At 34.6% G+C, this 16,626-nt stretch overlaps 1 pseudogene across 1 annotated transcript; it reads right to left on the reverse strand.

The window, feature by feature from the left end:
• Positions 1 to 8,491: 8,491 nt before the first annotated feature.
• LOC112622758 lies at positions 8,492 to 9,158 on the reverse strand (annotated as a pseudogene). The gene has a single exon (XR_003119021.1). The product of XR_003119021.1 is annotated as a 40S ribosomal protein S7 pseudogene (transcript).
• Positions 9,159 to 16,626: the final 7,468 nt, after the last annotated feature.

Here is a 16,626-nt window from a genome sequence, read left to right on the forward strand (position 1 = left end):
TAGTTTGGCTTCCTTTCTTCCCATTTGGATGCCTTCATTTCTTTTTCTTAGCTGATAACTCTGGCTAGGATTCTCAATATTATGCTAAATAGGTGTAGTAAAAAAGGGCATCCTTGTCTTGTGCTGGGCTTCAAGGGAATTCTTCCAGCTTTGGCCCATTCAGTTTGATATTGGTTGTGGGTTTTTCATTGATGGCTCATTATTTTAAGGTATAATCCTTCAATGCTAGTTTACTGCAGGTTTTTAACATGAGGACTGTTGAATTTCATTGAAAGTCTTTTCTGAGTCCATTTAGATTATCATGTGTTTCTTGTTTTTAGTTCTGTTTATGTGAAGGATCACATTTATTGATTTGCGTATCTTGAACTGACCTTGCATCCCAGGGATAAAGCCTATTTGATCATGGTGGAGTAGCTTTTTGATGTGCTGCTGAAGTTAGTTTGCAAAAATTGTGGTTGAAATTTTTTGCATCAATGTTCTTCAAGGATATTGACTTGAAAATTTCTTGTATTGTTGTGTCATTGCCAGGTTTTGGAATCAGGATGATGATGGCCTCATAGAATGAGTTAGGGAGGAGTCTCTCCTCCTCAGTTGTTTTGTGATAGTTTCAGTAGGAATGGTACCAACTTTTCTTTGTACATCTGGTAGAATTTGGCTGTGAATCCATCTGATCCTGGATTTTGTTGTTGTTGTTAGGCTATTTATTATTGATTAAATTTCAGAGCTAATTGTTGGTCTATTCAGGGAATCAATTTTTTTTCTGTACAATGTTAGGAAGGTGTAGGTGTCCATGAGTTTATCTATCGCTTCTAGGTTTTCTAGTTTGTGTACATAGAGATGTTCACAGTAGTCTCCGATGGTTGTATTTCTGTGGAATCAGTGGTAATAAACTCTTTGTTGTTTCTGGTTGTGTTTATTTACCTCTTCCCTCTTTTCTTTCTTATTAAACTAGCTAGGGATTTAATATTATTAATTTTTTTAAAAAAAAACTCGTACTCCTGAACTCATTAATCATTTTAATGGTTTTTTTGTTTCTCAGTCTCCTTCAGTTCAGCTCTGATTTTGATTATTTTTTGTCTTCTGCTAGTTTTGGGGTTGATTTGCTTTTGCTTCTCTAGTTTTTTAGTTGCAATGTTCGGTTGTTAATTTGAGATATTTCTAACTTTTTGATGTAGGTATATAGTGCTATGAATTTCCCTCTTAGCACTGTCTTAGGGGCAACCCAGAGATTCTGGTATATTGTACCTTTGTTCTCATTAGTTTCAAAGGCCTTCTTAATTTCTACCTTAATTCCATTATTTACCCAAAAGTCAATCAGGAGCATATTGTTTAATTTCCATGTAATTGCATATTTTTGAGAAAATTCTTTTAGTATTGATTTATATTTTTATTGCTCTGTGGTGTTTGGTACAATTACAGTTCTTTTGCATTTGCTGAGGATTGCTTTACATCCAACATGTGGTTGATTTTAGAGTATGTGCCATGTGGTGATCAGAAGAATGCATATTCTATTGTTTTAGGTGGAGAGTTCTGTAGAGTTCTATCAGATCCATTTGGTTCAATGTTGGGTTCAGGTCCTGAATATTTTTGTGAGTTTTCTACCTCAGTGAGATCTACTGCTGTCAGTGGAGTGTTGATGTCTCTCACTATTATTGTGTAGGAGTCTAAGTCTCTTTGTAGAGCTCTGAGAACTTGCTTTATGAATCTAGGTGCTCCTGTGTTGGGTGTATATATTTAGGATAGTTAGGTCTTCTTGCTGAATTGAACCTTTACCATTATATAATGCCCTTCTTTGTCTGTTTGGATCTTTGTTGGTTTAAAGTCTGCTTTATCTTAAATTACAACTGCAATCTCTGCTTTTTTTCTGATTTCTATTTGCTTGGTAGATTATTCTTTATTTCTTTATTTTGAGCCTATGCATGTCATTGCATGTGAGATGGGTCTCTTGAAGACAGCATACCATTGGGTCTTGCTTTTTTATGCAGCCTGTCATTCTGTGCCTTTTAAATGGGGCATGTAGCCTATTCACATTCAAGGTTAGTATTGATATATATGGGTTTGACTCTGTCGTTTTATTAACTGGTTACTATGCGAGCTTGTTTGTGTGGGTGCTTCATAGTGTCAGTGTTCTGTGTATTTAAGTATGTAACTGTATTAGCTGGTAATGGTCTTTCCATATTTAGTGCTCCTTGCAAGATCACTTGTAAGGCAGGTCTGGTAGTAATAAACTGCCTTACTATTTGCTTATCTGAAAAAGATCTTAGTTCTCCCTTGTTGAGGAAGCTTAGTTTGACTGGATATGAAATTCTACCTTGTACAATTTTCATATGTATACAGAGATTAATAATATATGTATGCCTTAGTAAAAATGCTATTAAAACTATATCTATAAAGTAAAATCCTATTCATATTTTTAAAGTCAAAGTTAAGTATTTTGATTTAGCTATCTATTATTTTGTAGCCAACTTTCTCAACATGTAGGGCCTTAAAACAATAAACATTTATTATTTAACAATTTCTGTGGGTCAGGAATCTGGACAAGGCTTAGCTGAATGCCTTTGGCTCAAGGTCTCTCATGAGATGCATTCAATTTGTTAGTCAGGCTGCAGTCATCTTGAAACTTTGCTAGGGCTAAAGGATACATTTCCAAGCTCACTCACACAATTGTTGGCAGCACTCAGTCCTTTGCTCCTTTGGCTTCTTCACACATATGGCAAATCCTCACTACATGGCAGCTGGCCTCTCCTAGAATGAGGGATCAGACATGGAGTGAGAGTGAGGTAGGGAGAGACAGAAAGAAAAAGAAAGGGAGAGACCAGGAAAATTCATGATCTCTTTATGAGCCAAACTCAGAAGCAGTATACCATCACTTCTACCCTGTACAATTTATTAGAAGTGAGTCAACAGGTTCAGCACATACTCAAGGAGAAGGAGTTTATACAAGAGTAAAATTACTAAGGAATAGGAATTATTTCCCCTCCCCGCTTAGAATTTGCCTACAACCTACGTATTTTTACATGTCTATGTTAACAGGATAGACATGTATCTCAATAAAGCAAGAAAATTTTGAAATTATCTTCATGGGCAAACTTTTTGTTGTTATTGGGTGTTATTTTTAGAGGCAGGCAAGTATATTTTAAAGTAGATTCTGAAGACTACAATAGATAATCAAGTTACGTAATGTTATTTTATCCCAAATAAGGGTGTGACTACAAAGTAGGAATACACTCCTTTGTTGAGTCATTTATAAGTTTTCATTCATCAGGGAAGCCACAGGTAATTTAAGTGCACACATTTTCTTAATTAGGCTGTTCTTTTATGTTTTAAAGGGACATGTTAGTAGGATTATAGTTGATTGGGGAATATAAGATTAGGAAGAGATTCCAATGCTGAAACAAGTGGTACTCCCTTTCTTGGTAGTTTCACTAAGTACCTTATCTGCCTCCTTCCTCACCCCACAACTGTCCAGCTGTTGAAATTGCTTCTTCGCCCAATGCCAGCCCAAACCTTTCTTTTTATTCTTGTTGGAAAATTCTCTTGGGCTTTTAACTGGAATTAAAACATTACTGCAAAGCCATCTGTCTCAAATCTCTGCTATGGTACAAAATACCTTTATGTTAACTGAGCTAGTTACACGAGTAAATTATTTAAATTATTGCTAAAAGTCCTCAATACAGTCTATTCTAAAATTTCTCAAGATAAGTAGATGAAATGTCTCATTGAAACATTTATTTTTCTGAACTCTAAGTTATGTTATATAATAAAGATAAAATGATATACCTACTATAAAGTTGGACAAATTGATAAATTATTAGTTATACAACTGAAACCTACAGGAAGGGCCACATATTGTCTCACAATAACCATAAAAAAAACCTATGGTTCCCTTGACTAGAACATAAGCTTCTGAGAATGAAGTAACAGAGAGGCAGAGGAGAGGAATCCCTATGCTCATAACTTTTCAGCTCACAAGCTTTTCCCCTACAGGAATGTACTTCTATAAACCCTCTTTTTTTTGGTTCTGAATCAAGCGTGGACACTAAAGTCCCAATTGTATGCTAAAAAGTAATGGAACCAGCATGATCCAGCCATGCAAATAATTTTATAAATAGGGCCTAGAAACAGCATTAACTAAACAGGACTATATGCCAGAAACAGTCTCCCATTTCAAGAATTAACCCACAGGGTACTCAGTAATCAGTTAACCCTCTTCAAGGAAAACCACATTTTTATCTACTCAAGTTTCAGAAATCAGTTACTGTAGTCTGTGAAGTGCCCAAGTTAAAGTCAGGGTAGGCAATGACCTTAAGCAAAAGCAGTTATATTTTCTTTCCCACTCCTTGCCATGTCAAAGAAAAAAAAATTACATGTTATTGCATCTAATATTACATGTTAAAGCCTTGTAAAGATTAGAGTTTTTATTTTTTTATTATGAGAGACCAGGCCACAAATTATCATAGATTCATAGCAGGACTCATTTATTTTACTCTAATATTTTCTAGCTAACGGAGCATGAAGGACTCACACAAATATTCTTTCCAAAGCAATAAAACTCAAATTATTTTCTCTGAGCTATCATCTTAAATGTTTGATTTATACCAAAAGGAAACAAATCCTACTGCATGGGTAGCAGCCAGTTTAGAAAGCTGCGCCAGTTAAACATTTCAAAATTTTTGGACACATCATCTGCCAAAACTGCATGGAACATCCCTTAACCAGACATGGGAGGAGAGTACCAAAAGACATTGCAATTGAGTCTCTTTTACAACATTATACGTAGAAGCCAAGAAACATTCACAATCTTTTATTTTTTTTTTTCAAAAGTTTGGGCTCCTGCACATCATGTTCTTAAGCAGACTAGGTTATAAAAGTCATGAGTTTCCATTGACCTTTGCCCGGCCTTCTTAACTTTGAAGAGCATTGTATCTTATGTTTGAAAAGAAGCGTAAGTGGGTTTCCAGTAGAGATATCCCAGATTCTAATTACCTTCTAAGTCCATCATATACAAGAAAGTGGACAATATTTAGCATTGAGAAGTCCTTTAATTTACGAATCTCTTGCAAAGATTGCATCACAAATCACAAAATATTCACTAGTTGTAACAACTAATTTTCATTCTACTCCACATTGAAGATACTTTTGATTATCTTAGAGGGCAAAAATAAATGACTTTATTTTATTGATGTATTAAAAAATTAATAATACTAAGCATAGCTGAAGTTACCAAGTGTTTACTATGTACCAGTGTTTACATTTACCTCATTTAATCCTCTCAGTAATTCTATAGGATTGGAACAGATATTATCACCCTCTTTTCAAAGATAAGAATCCTGGTTGCAGAGAAGCTAAGTAATTTATCCAAGCCTACTCAGCTAGTAAGTGACAAGAAATAATACAAAGGAGGCTTTTTCTGTACTCTGTGTTCTGTACTCTACACATTAAGACATAAATAAGCCAGTTTGTGCTTTGTTGTTGTTGGTGGTGATTTGTTTATAGCACAGAATCATAAAAAGGAAACATATATAACATTATAAATTCTAAGCACAACTAGAGAGAACATTATCTATAAAATATTTTCCTTATCTACCAGTGTTCAATGCCACAATAAAAACATGTAAATATACTGGTTAATTTTACTGAACTTTCTATGTATACGAACAAATGAATGCTTTTCCCAGCATAATAGACCACATATTATTAGTAAATAAATCAGGACTGACATTTCTTATACGATATACTCTAAATGCAACAGATTTTTTTATGTTTTTTGCTTTTTATGTTGTTTTATGTTTTTTCTTTCTTGGTTGCCCAATGCCTTTTGAATACCCTGACTATGCTTGGGGAATTTTCCTCCATGAGGTAGAACCCATAGAACTCACTTCTATGGCACACTTTCACTGTTAAAAATATAAGTATACAACTTGGATTGCACAAATTAAACTCACCTATGAGAGACTTTGATTTAGATGTGAGTGACTTGAGTAAGAAGGCATTTCAGGCTAAAATGAATGTTTGTTTGACTTCTGGCATCAGAGATAGACTCACTGCTGATGGTGTGGCTGTTGTGAGAAAGCTGAGTTTCTGGTAAATGCCAACTTTGTTCTTGTAGCAGGTGTTCCCTGATCCAGCAGGATCTGTGACAGGGTTAACAGAATTGTCCCTAAAATATAGCCTTCTGGCTAGTTCTTAACACTCTCAAAACTTCTGGAAATTACCCAATAACCTTTTAAAAGCTTTTCTTCTTTAGCAACCAGAGTCAGCTTCTGTTGCTTACGTTTAAGAATTCTAAGTTAGGGGCTCTAGTTCTGGGTAAAATAAAGTAAACACATCCCATCCCATCCTGTCTTTCTCACTTTACGTAACTATAAAACCTAGGCAGATTGAATGTACTGGACTATGAGGAGTCTGAAAAGAAAATAGCAATATGTGGATAAAGAAAAGATACCAAAATTCTAATCATCACTAAGCCTGTGTGAGTTTACATTTTTTCCCTTTAGTATCCTTGAACTGAACTCAAGGCAGCCAAAAACCCAGAAGTGAACATTGTGGTAAAGAGTGAGCTTTAAGAGAAGCCTGGCTCAGGGAACAGGGAAGGAAACTGCCAGATCTCAGAGAAAGTAGAGGAAATCAGCCAAGTGGTTATTTTTCTTTCATTTTTCCTGTATTCGCTCATGACTTATCCCCCAGGCAATTCATTGGTACCACAGCAGCAGTAGCAGTAGTGGCCAGCAACAGGAATCACTGGATATACAACTCCAGGGAGGGAAACCTTCCTTTCCATTTGGTAGAGCTGTGTCTTCAAAAGGGTGAGGACAAATCCATTGCTTTTTTCCTCTTCTCCCTGTCCTCCTACCACATGGCCTCAGACTTGGCACAATAATAGAAGTGGACAATTTCTGGCCAAAGAACCAAAAACTAGAGCCTGTGGAAACCAGAAAGTTCCAAGAAAACAGTAGAGAAGGAAGGAAAAAAAAAAAGCGAAATGTTTCATTAACTCCTGGAGTCACTGTCAACCTGAGCATGCCTGGATCTATCATTAGTAGCATACAAAAAGTTTGCCAACTGAGTTAATGGATCAATTTCCTTTCGGGTCCCACATGGAACAGTGAATGATGTACACATAAAACAAATTTGAATAACATTGCAACAACTTTGGAAATTAAACTGACTTTGGAAATAGCTTACAAAAGATGGGTTGATACATGTAGTCTGAGCCAAACCAGTCAATTGCCTACTGAACTAAAAAACATCAACTTTCTCTATGAGATTTAAACAAGAGTCAGTCCCACAATATTCAAAATGCCCAGTATGTAATCCAAAATTACTTAGATTATGAAGAAAAAATAATCTAAAATGACATAGTAAAATAAAATCAATAGACAGCAAAGACACCAACACAAATGCAAAAGGCTTTAAAATACCTTTTATTAGAATGTTAAAAAAAAGCCATGACAAAGTCTTGAAACAAATACTAAGATACGAAGTATCCGCAAATAAATAAAAGAGACAAAGAAGAATCAAATGGAAGTTTCTGAGCTGAAAAATTCAGTAACCCAGATTAAAAGCTCACTGGATAGATTAAAAAGCAGAATGAAAGTGACAGAGGAAAGAGCCAAAAAACTTGAAGGTAGATCAATAGACATTGTCTAATCTTAAAAGGTAGAAAAAAATTTTTTTAAAATGAACAGAGCCTCAAGGAAATGTGGAGCAACAGTAAATATTTAACAATGATGTTGTTGAAGTCCCAGGAGAGATCAGATTCTAGAGGTTTAAAAATGTGAAAAAGCAACAGCTAAAAACATTCTAAATTTGGTGGAAAACGTAAGACCATAGATGTAGGAAGTTAAGTAAATTACAAATAGAATCAATCCTAAGAAATTCACATTCAGATTCATCATAATGCCAATACTGAAAACTATATACAAAGAAAAATCATTGAAAATGGTCACACACTCAAAAAGACACATTACCTACAGGAGCAGAAATATGAGAATTACTATGGATTTCTTATTATAAGCCATGGAGGTCAGACAGGTGTCACAACATATTTTTCTTCAGTGTGGAAAGAGAACCGTCATTCCAGAATTCGATCTCCAACAAAAATATCCTTCCATAATGAAAGAGAAATAAAGATATTCTCAGATGAAGGAAAACTAAAATAATTCAATGCCAGCAGGCCTGCTATTTAATAAAAAGTTGTTAAAAAGGTACTTCATACAGAACAGAAATTATACCAGAAGAAAATACCATGAATAAACAAATAACAACAAAATGGTCAACATCTGAGTTATGTTACATTTTTATTACATTTGAGGTCTATTAAGTATATTCCATGCTTGAAAACAAAGAACATAACATTGTTAGGATTTTCAATATATGTAGATGTAATGAAGAAGACACCTACATCATAAAGGGGGAATGTAAAGGAATTTATATAGTTATGTTTCCATATTCCTACTGAAGTGGTAAAATACAAATTCTTTTTTTTTTTTTTTTTTTTACTGTGAATATATATTTTATTTAGTCACTTTTGTTTACAGTTGAAACTCTGGGAATTCAAAATTAACATCCTTGCCCGTGAACTTCTTATAGACACCAGAAAAAGTTTCAGCCTTGTGTTCCACATTGTTCTGCTGTGCTTTGTCCAAACGGACCTTTATGAGCCAGCTGCCATCTAGTTTCACGCGGATTCTCTTGCCCGCAATTTCGCTTGGGAAGACCAAGTCCTCAAGGATGGCATCGTGCACAGCTGTCAGAGCACGGCTCCTAGGACGCTTTTGTTTATTTTTGTGTACGGCTTTTTTGAGTTGGCTTAGGCAGAATTCTCCTCTGAGTGATAAAGACAACAGGCTTCCCACTGAACTTTTTCTCCAATTCGCGTACTAGCCGGACTTGGATTTTCTGGAAAGATTTCAGTTGAGGAACAGGAACAAAGATAATGATAGCTTTCCGACCACCACCAACTTCAATTTCCTTAGCTGCCGTAATATTCAGCTCCCTGAGCTGAGCCTTGAGATCCGGGTTCATCTCCAGCTCCAGAAGAGCCTGGGAGATGCGGGACTCGAACTCGTCCGGCTTCTCACCATTGGGCTTCACGATCTTGGCGCTCAAACTGAACATGGCCTTCTCCTGGGAGAACTTGCCGAGCGCCGGCTTAGGAAGAGCTAAAATACAAATTCTTAATAGACCGTTAATAGTTTAGTATGTATTTATAATCCCTAGGGCAACCACTATAAAACATTGTAAAAAGATACATTGTGAAAATTACAATAGGTAAATTAAAATGGAATAAGGCAAAAGAAGGCAGAAAAGGGGAAACATAAAAAAGTAGGAACCAACAGAAAGTAAATAATACAATGGTTTGCTAATAAACAAATAATTGCATTGTATGTAATTGCAACATCAGTAATTGCATTATATGTAAATAAATAAATTGCAACAGAGATTACTGGTGAATAAAAAGCATGACCCAACCAGATGTTGTCACCCAAAAACTCACTTCCAATATAATGATAAGGACAGATTAAAAGTAAAGGAAATCAAAAAAAGCTGTAGTAGCTATATTAATACCAGACAATATAGGCCTTAGAGAAAAGAAAATTACCAGGAATAAAAAGGAAAATTACACAATGATAAAAGGATCCATTTCAAATGTGTATTCACTTCTGATAAGTGAAATTCGAAGAACGATCCTTGACCTTTTGCCTTTGTATAATCTGCCTTCCTTTGAGTATGGGCTGAAGCTGTGAATAGGATGAAATACCACTCCCATGAATATGTTATGTTCCTTGGTAAAAGGAATGTTTCAATTGTGTTGAGTTTAAAGTGGAAAGTTTTCTCTGACTGGTGGGATTAGTCAGAGAGATTTGAAGCATGAAAAGGACTTTACATGCCATTGCTCTTTGGGACCCAATAGAAACCACCCGGACATCTGACTTACAGAACTGTGAGGTAATAAATGGAAGTCATTTAAGGCCATTGAGGTCGTGATAATTTGTTACTCTGCAAAAAAAAAAAAAAAAAAAAAACCTAATACAACCTCTAACAAGAGTTTTTCCATGAAGCGAAACTAACAGAACTGAAAGGACAATATGAGATTTTAGTTGGAGACTTCAACACTCCTCACTCCTCTCCTAGTAGTAGATACAACTGGTAGAAAACCAGCAAAGACATATAAAAACTTAAACTTGAGATTTTTTGTTTATTCATATTTAAATGTTGGAGGTTCTATCAGCTTGATCCGTTGAGAAAGAACTATGTGGTTAGGTACCTAGGAAACCAACAATGGACATGCAACATGGATGAAAATTAAACTTTTATTGTATAATCTGCTGAAACTTGAGGATTTTTTTTTTTTTGACGGCAGCCATATCTTCTTCTTCTGGTTGATACAGTCCGTTATTAGGATATTGCTTAAATAATTACAAAACATAGTGTAATGAAATATATTATGAATATTACATAACTAATATAATTTTTAGATACATTGTTGGTTGAAAAAGATATAATACAAAAGAAAGTGAAGAATATGCTAGCCTAGAGGGTATGGTATGTGTTTGTAGTGGATATATGTTTGTGTGTTCATATGCTCCTGATTAGCCCTGAAGGGTGCATAAACTGATAATACTGATTACCTCTGGGAAGAGGAACAGGGAACCAGGGGACAGAGGAAGATTTTCAGTGTCTATCCTTTTGTACCTTTTAAATTTTAATTCTTGAGAATGTATTATTTTTTCAAATATCAATAACTGATCTTAATTTTTTAAATCTGCATAGATTCAATTATGTTTAAAAATACATTTACAGAAAAGACAGCAAAAAGAAATAAACTAATATCTATTACCCTTTAAAATTAATGACTGCTTAAAATTTTGCTTACAAACTTTTATCTGTCATCTATATTTTCTAGAATAAATATAAATTAATTTTGTGAATTTAAGTTTTATAAAATGAAAATTTACTTATTAAGCTCAAATTCTCTTAAAGAGTAAACTTTTAATCCCTTTTTATAGCATCAAATCCTTCACCATTTATATCTAACCTGCTTTCCTAACCTATACTATTTTCCTTTATAATAATCAAATATAATATAATCAAATTGAACAGCATTCTCTTTCCTTGAAGACAGGAAGAATCTTGTTTGTTTCTAGTTTGAGGGTGTGTAATAACACAGAAAGAGCAACAAAGGCAAATTGGAATACTTTGCAAATCACTTTCACCTAATTGGCTTGTTACTGAACATTAGCCTTGAACATAAGAAGTACTATTCAAACATGCATACACCACACACTAAAATTACTATTATATGTAATTGCAAAATTCTATAATAATATATAGAGTCAACTCTTGATAAGAGACTATATTCTACTTGAGTTTTCCATTGTGTGTTATTAGTAATTAGACTTCTGCATATGTAAAGTAAAATGGTTGATTTAGCTATAAAAACTGATCACAAGTTAAGTGCATGTTACGCGTTCGCAAGGAGAGCCTTTAGGCACACTAATATTGGAAATTTTTCCTAAGTATGTCAGAACTAAGATTTCTCATTTTCCCATTTGACAATCATTATTAACAACTCAGTTTATATACTGGATACTCCTTACAGCTCTTTCTAAGGAGAAATAAAAAGAGGTGCCTTAGCAGAGACCTTCAGCTGGTGATACCTACACAAACTTCCTATGGAATCAGTGTTCAAATATAAAACATTTCTCATAGCAGCAAGACTTTAAACCTAATTTTAAAGCTCAGAGATTTCCAACTCTGTAGGTGAGGTGTGCCTCCTCATAGCTCCTGTGTAAATATGCAAGGAGGCAGGAAACTGGTTCCTCTCTTAGTGGAGAATCCAGCTATACCTAGCCTATTCGTATTGTCTGGAAGCAAAGTAAGCACAGCATAAAAAGCCATGTGCACTTATCAGCCTCAGTTTGCAAGCATTACTGAGCCTGTACTATGTATTTTATACGGTGACCATGCTCTCCCTGTGTCCAACGATTATCAATATTACAAAAAAATGAAATAAAGACCTAAACTATTTACATAAAGGTAAATGATGCAACGTGACATAAAATAAAATGTAAAAACAAGCTGGAGATAATGTTTTAAACCTACACAAGGGCAAGCGAACATGCTTTGGAGAAAATAGCAAACACCTATTAACAGAATTAAGCAAGCAAATAAAAACAAGATGGGATTAAAAAGCAGTCACGTTAAAATATTACTAAGATTAATAATTTGCTACAAATTAGATACAAATAATGCATAACAGCAAACTATTTTGGTAGTGATGCCCCTTAAGGGATGATGATAATAACAAAAATAATATAATTGCAACACTACTATTAATACTTTTGCCTGCTCATTGTGTGTCAAATACTTTACAAAGTATTTCAAATATATTATCACATTTAATATGACGTTAAATGGTCCATTTTGTTTTGACCCTAATGTTACGGTCAGTTTTGTTGTTTACCATTTTATAGATTGAGAGACTTAGGTTTAAGAACATTCAGAACTTTCAAAGACATCAGAGAGATTAAAAAAATGCCAGAAGTACAACTAAAACTTATTATCTTAACTATTGTACTATAAAAAAGTGTTGATATCAATGAATACAAATTGACTAAGACTGATAATTGGTAGGCTGAGAGTAAAGAAGGACAAAAGGGATTGCTTCCAAAGGACTAGCATGTCGTAATGTTTCCAGTTGAAAATGATGTTGATACACGTTACCATTATCAAATTATTCTCTAGATGCCATTATCTTTTTATATTCCTGACTCCCACAGGACTTCAGGGAATCAATAGAATATGGTGTCAAGTTATATAAAGGAAAAGTAAGCTGTTAGATAAAGGAAAAATAAAGCTGGCCTTCATTTACAAAAGTGATACCTAATTTAAAGTAGAATAAATGTTTTGCTGAGCGTGGTGTTGGAGGTTATTGGTGATATGATCGTGCCTGTGAATAGCCATTGCACTCCAGCCTGGGCAATAAAGCAAGAATCTGTCTCTTGAAGAAAAAAAAAAATCTGAAAAATGTTCAACTTAATTTAGGTCATTGGTAATGAGAATAACTAATTTTAAAATACGCAACGTAAAAGTACTAAATTGTGAAAAGCAATTAAAAGATCACAAGGAATCTGTAAATTTACCTTTACTCCATGTTATTATCATAACTACCTACCAGGTTATGCAAATGAGCTAGATAACCACACTTTTGCTGTAATCTCTGTCTTTATGAGACTACTCTTCCTGGTTTGGGGCTCCACATATGTGGGGCAATGATAATGTTACTATAGGATTTCATCCAACAAAGTTAGCAAGGATAATAGGACCTGTGAGGAAAAATTCAGGGCTTGGGGCTTTTAGAGGAACTGAAAAACAAAACGTTAAAGAGAGACTTATTGTAAGAGCATGATGTCCAACAGCTGTTCTCTTTTTCCAGCAAACCAAGAGGAAGAGGAGACAGGCTTCAATTAAGGCAAGAGAAATTTAAATTAGACATCTGCTGAGTTGGCATAATGATCCCATACTCTTTTGGAAGTGGAAAGAAATGAAGAAATCCATGAGTTTAATATTTGAAAATATTATTTAAACAATTTCATAAAAGACAAAAATCCAGTCACACTGATACACACTGGAAGAAGGAAACAAAAACATTTACTTTTGCCTAAGAAGTATTTTGTTGCATCATCCAATAATGTTCTAAATAAATATTTTTGATCAAAGGAATTAAATCAAAAATTTCATGTAAACATGGGCATAAGGTAGAATGCAATCACTGGAAGTTGTACAAGGTGTGCTGAAAATCCTGTTTACCAGAAGTTTCAATAGTAAATTTTATCTTTGTGTATAGGCAAAAGAAAAAGTACTAGAGAACACACACATTTTTATCCAATTTATTCTTATCCTTTCTGAGTATACTGGTATTTACACTGCCAGTAACAATAAAAAGTTTTCCATTTTTGGAATAAATTATGTCTTCTCAGGTGTCAGTGGCCTTATTCAAACTGACTGAAATGTCAATGATTGATTCTTTTCTAAAGGATGTAATGCCTAGATATCTTACTGTGATTCTTGGAATTCTAGGTTTCAGGTTCCTAAGGCATTTGAGAGAGCAACAATGTGAAATAACAAGTAATAAATGAATTTAGGCAGGAAACATTTATGGTGATGATCACTGCCTCTCTCTTCTGTCATGCACTACTCTTTGAAAACCTTAAAATTCCTTCAATCCATGTAACCTTAATTACATCACTGTGTATGTGTGCTTATTTTTATTCCATCTGAATGCAAAATGAAATGGGAATGTTTTATGTTATTGCTCATTTTAATACCGTAACTTTAATTACATCATTCTTTGTGTTTGTGTGTGTGCTAATTCTTATTATATTTTAACACAAAATAAAATAGGAATGTTTTTTATTACTCATTTAAGAATTGTTGGTAATACAATCATTTCCCATTTGCATATCAAAGCTCTGAGCTGCAATGCTTGGAATCAAGAATTGGATGCTTATCTGGCCACCTACAGCCAATTTTGCCTGAAGATTGGCCTTATGTGTTTGATTATTTCCAAATAGTTAAGGCATATGCTTTTTGAGAAAGCACACTACATATTTTTAGAATTTCATCACTCAAGGCCACAGCTGGTTAATAGCAAACACCACTCATTTTCAAACTTCTAATAACCATTAAAGTAAAATCCTGCACATCACAGAACAGACACTGTTATGCTCAATGTACAACATAAAAACAAGCAAAGACAAACAAAAAAACAAGGGGCTGTATGTCTTAGCTACTATAAACTGCTGACACTAGAGACAGGTATAGCAAATTTTCCTTCATTTATCTTCCTCCCTCTACCATCTTATGAGAAATGGCATACCAAAACAGGTCAATATTCAGACCAATGTCTTCCAAAATTTTAACACTATATTGCCTTATAAAAAAAAAAACCTGTGAATGCTAAGCTCATTAAATGGCCTTTCACTGAGGAAGTAATGATAGCAACAGTATGGCCTAAATTTTTCCGTTTTCCTCACCACTTCTCCATGGCCCTTTACCAAGCATTCCTCCCACTGATTACACATTTGCCTACACTTAATAATGTCAGTGGAGGGACAGCATGGCATCTAATGCTGAGCATATTATTTACAGTATCTGAAATCTCCAAAGTTGTAATAATCTTCATACACTTTCTTTCAAGCATGCTTGAAACAAACACTGCACTAAAACTCTTCAGTTTGCAAATGTTTGATTGTCCACAGTTTCCATAAAAGAACCAAGGTAACAGCTTGGTTTTAAGAATAAAAAGAGTGTCTTAATAAATGCAGCATAGAAACAGTTCAAACTGTCTATCTTGACCAAAGTTAAGTTCATAAGAGATGGTTCCCACATGCAGGGAAAAATGCTTTACTTGCTTTTGCATTTGCTTGGCACTTGGGGCCTATTTATTACTTCATATACTTGGACGCAACAACAGCTAGCACATAGTTATAGTTGTGGAAAGGGGTGGTATTGTGGTAGATATACTCTGAGTGTTAGCAAATGTCACATAATTGTTATTTGTAGGCTTTTTCAAGCCCAGATAACAAGAAAGTTTAAAAATATGACTTTACAAAATACTTCTGGCTGGGCACAGTGGCTCACCCCTGTAATCCTAGCACTTTGGGAGGCCAAGGCGGGAGGATCACTTAAACTCGGGAATTTGAGACCAGCTTGGGCAATATGGTGAGACTCCAACTATACAAAACAATAAAAAATTATCCAGTCATGATGCTGTGTACCTGTGGTCCCACTACTCAGGAAGCTGAGGTGGGAAGACTGCTTGAGCCCAGCAGTTCAAGGCTGCAGTGAGCCTGGGTGACAGAGCGAGACCCTATCTCAAAACAAGACAACCCCCCAACACATACACAAAATATTTCCCACAATAATAATCTATAAAGCCTAAGAGAAATTGTGAGGAGAAATTTACTCTGTTAAAATTCACACTTTTAATATCCAAGTTTTTTTTTCTTATGATATTAAAAACTGATTTATACATATGGGTTACTATTTTAGGACAGTCAAATTTTTTTTTAAGATTCCTTGGTTTGGGGATCCCACTAAAGTAATTCTTCAATTACAGTGTGTGTGTCTTTAATTTGTCAGAGAACACTATAATTCCTACATTAGGGTGATACCTGTTATCAAATGACTACACAGGGAGGAACTCATTTTGCCAAAAAACTTAATTCAATCTACTTACAGCTCAATTTTATAGTTCATTGAGAGTAAGGGTGAAATAAAACACAACCTATAAGTGATAATATCACAGTAACATTTGCTTCAAAAGCCATTCATATTTATTTCACCTAATTTTCACATTTATCCAATAAAGTAACTGTGGAAGACATTGTATTTTATGCATCTTGGCTGTCTCAATGTCTATCTGTGACGTGTAAGAACTTACTATTAGTGTCTGACAATAACGCATGAGGTTGATGTTGATTACTCAACCCCAGGCACTCAGTGAGACTGTGTCATTGTACAAACTAGATTCATGGACATACTCTAGCCTCCAGACTCTTTTCGTAATGCCATGCTGAAATCAACTATAAGGTTGTTAATAGTCAGGAGGCTACCATG

Source organism: Theropithecus gelada, chromosome 4 (genome assembly GCF_003255815.1).
Source record: "Theropithecus gelada isolate Dixy chromosome 4, Tgel_1.0, whole genome shotgun sequence".
Lineage (NCBI taxonomy): Eukaryota > Metazoa > Chordata > Mammalia > Primates > Cercopithecidae > Theropithecus > Theropithecus gelada.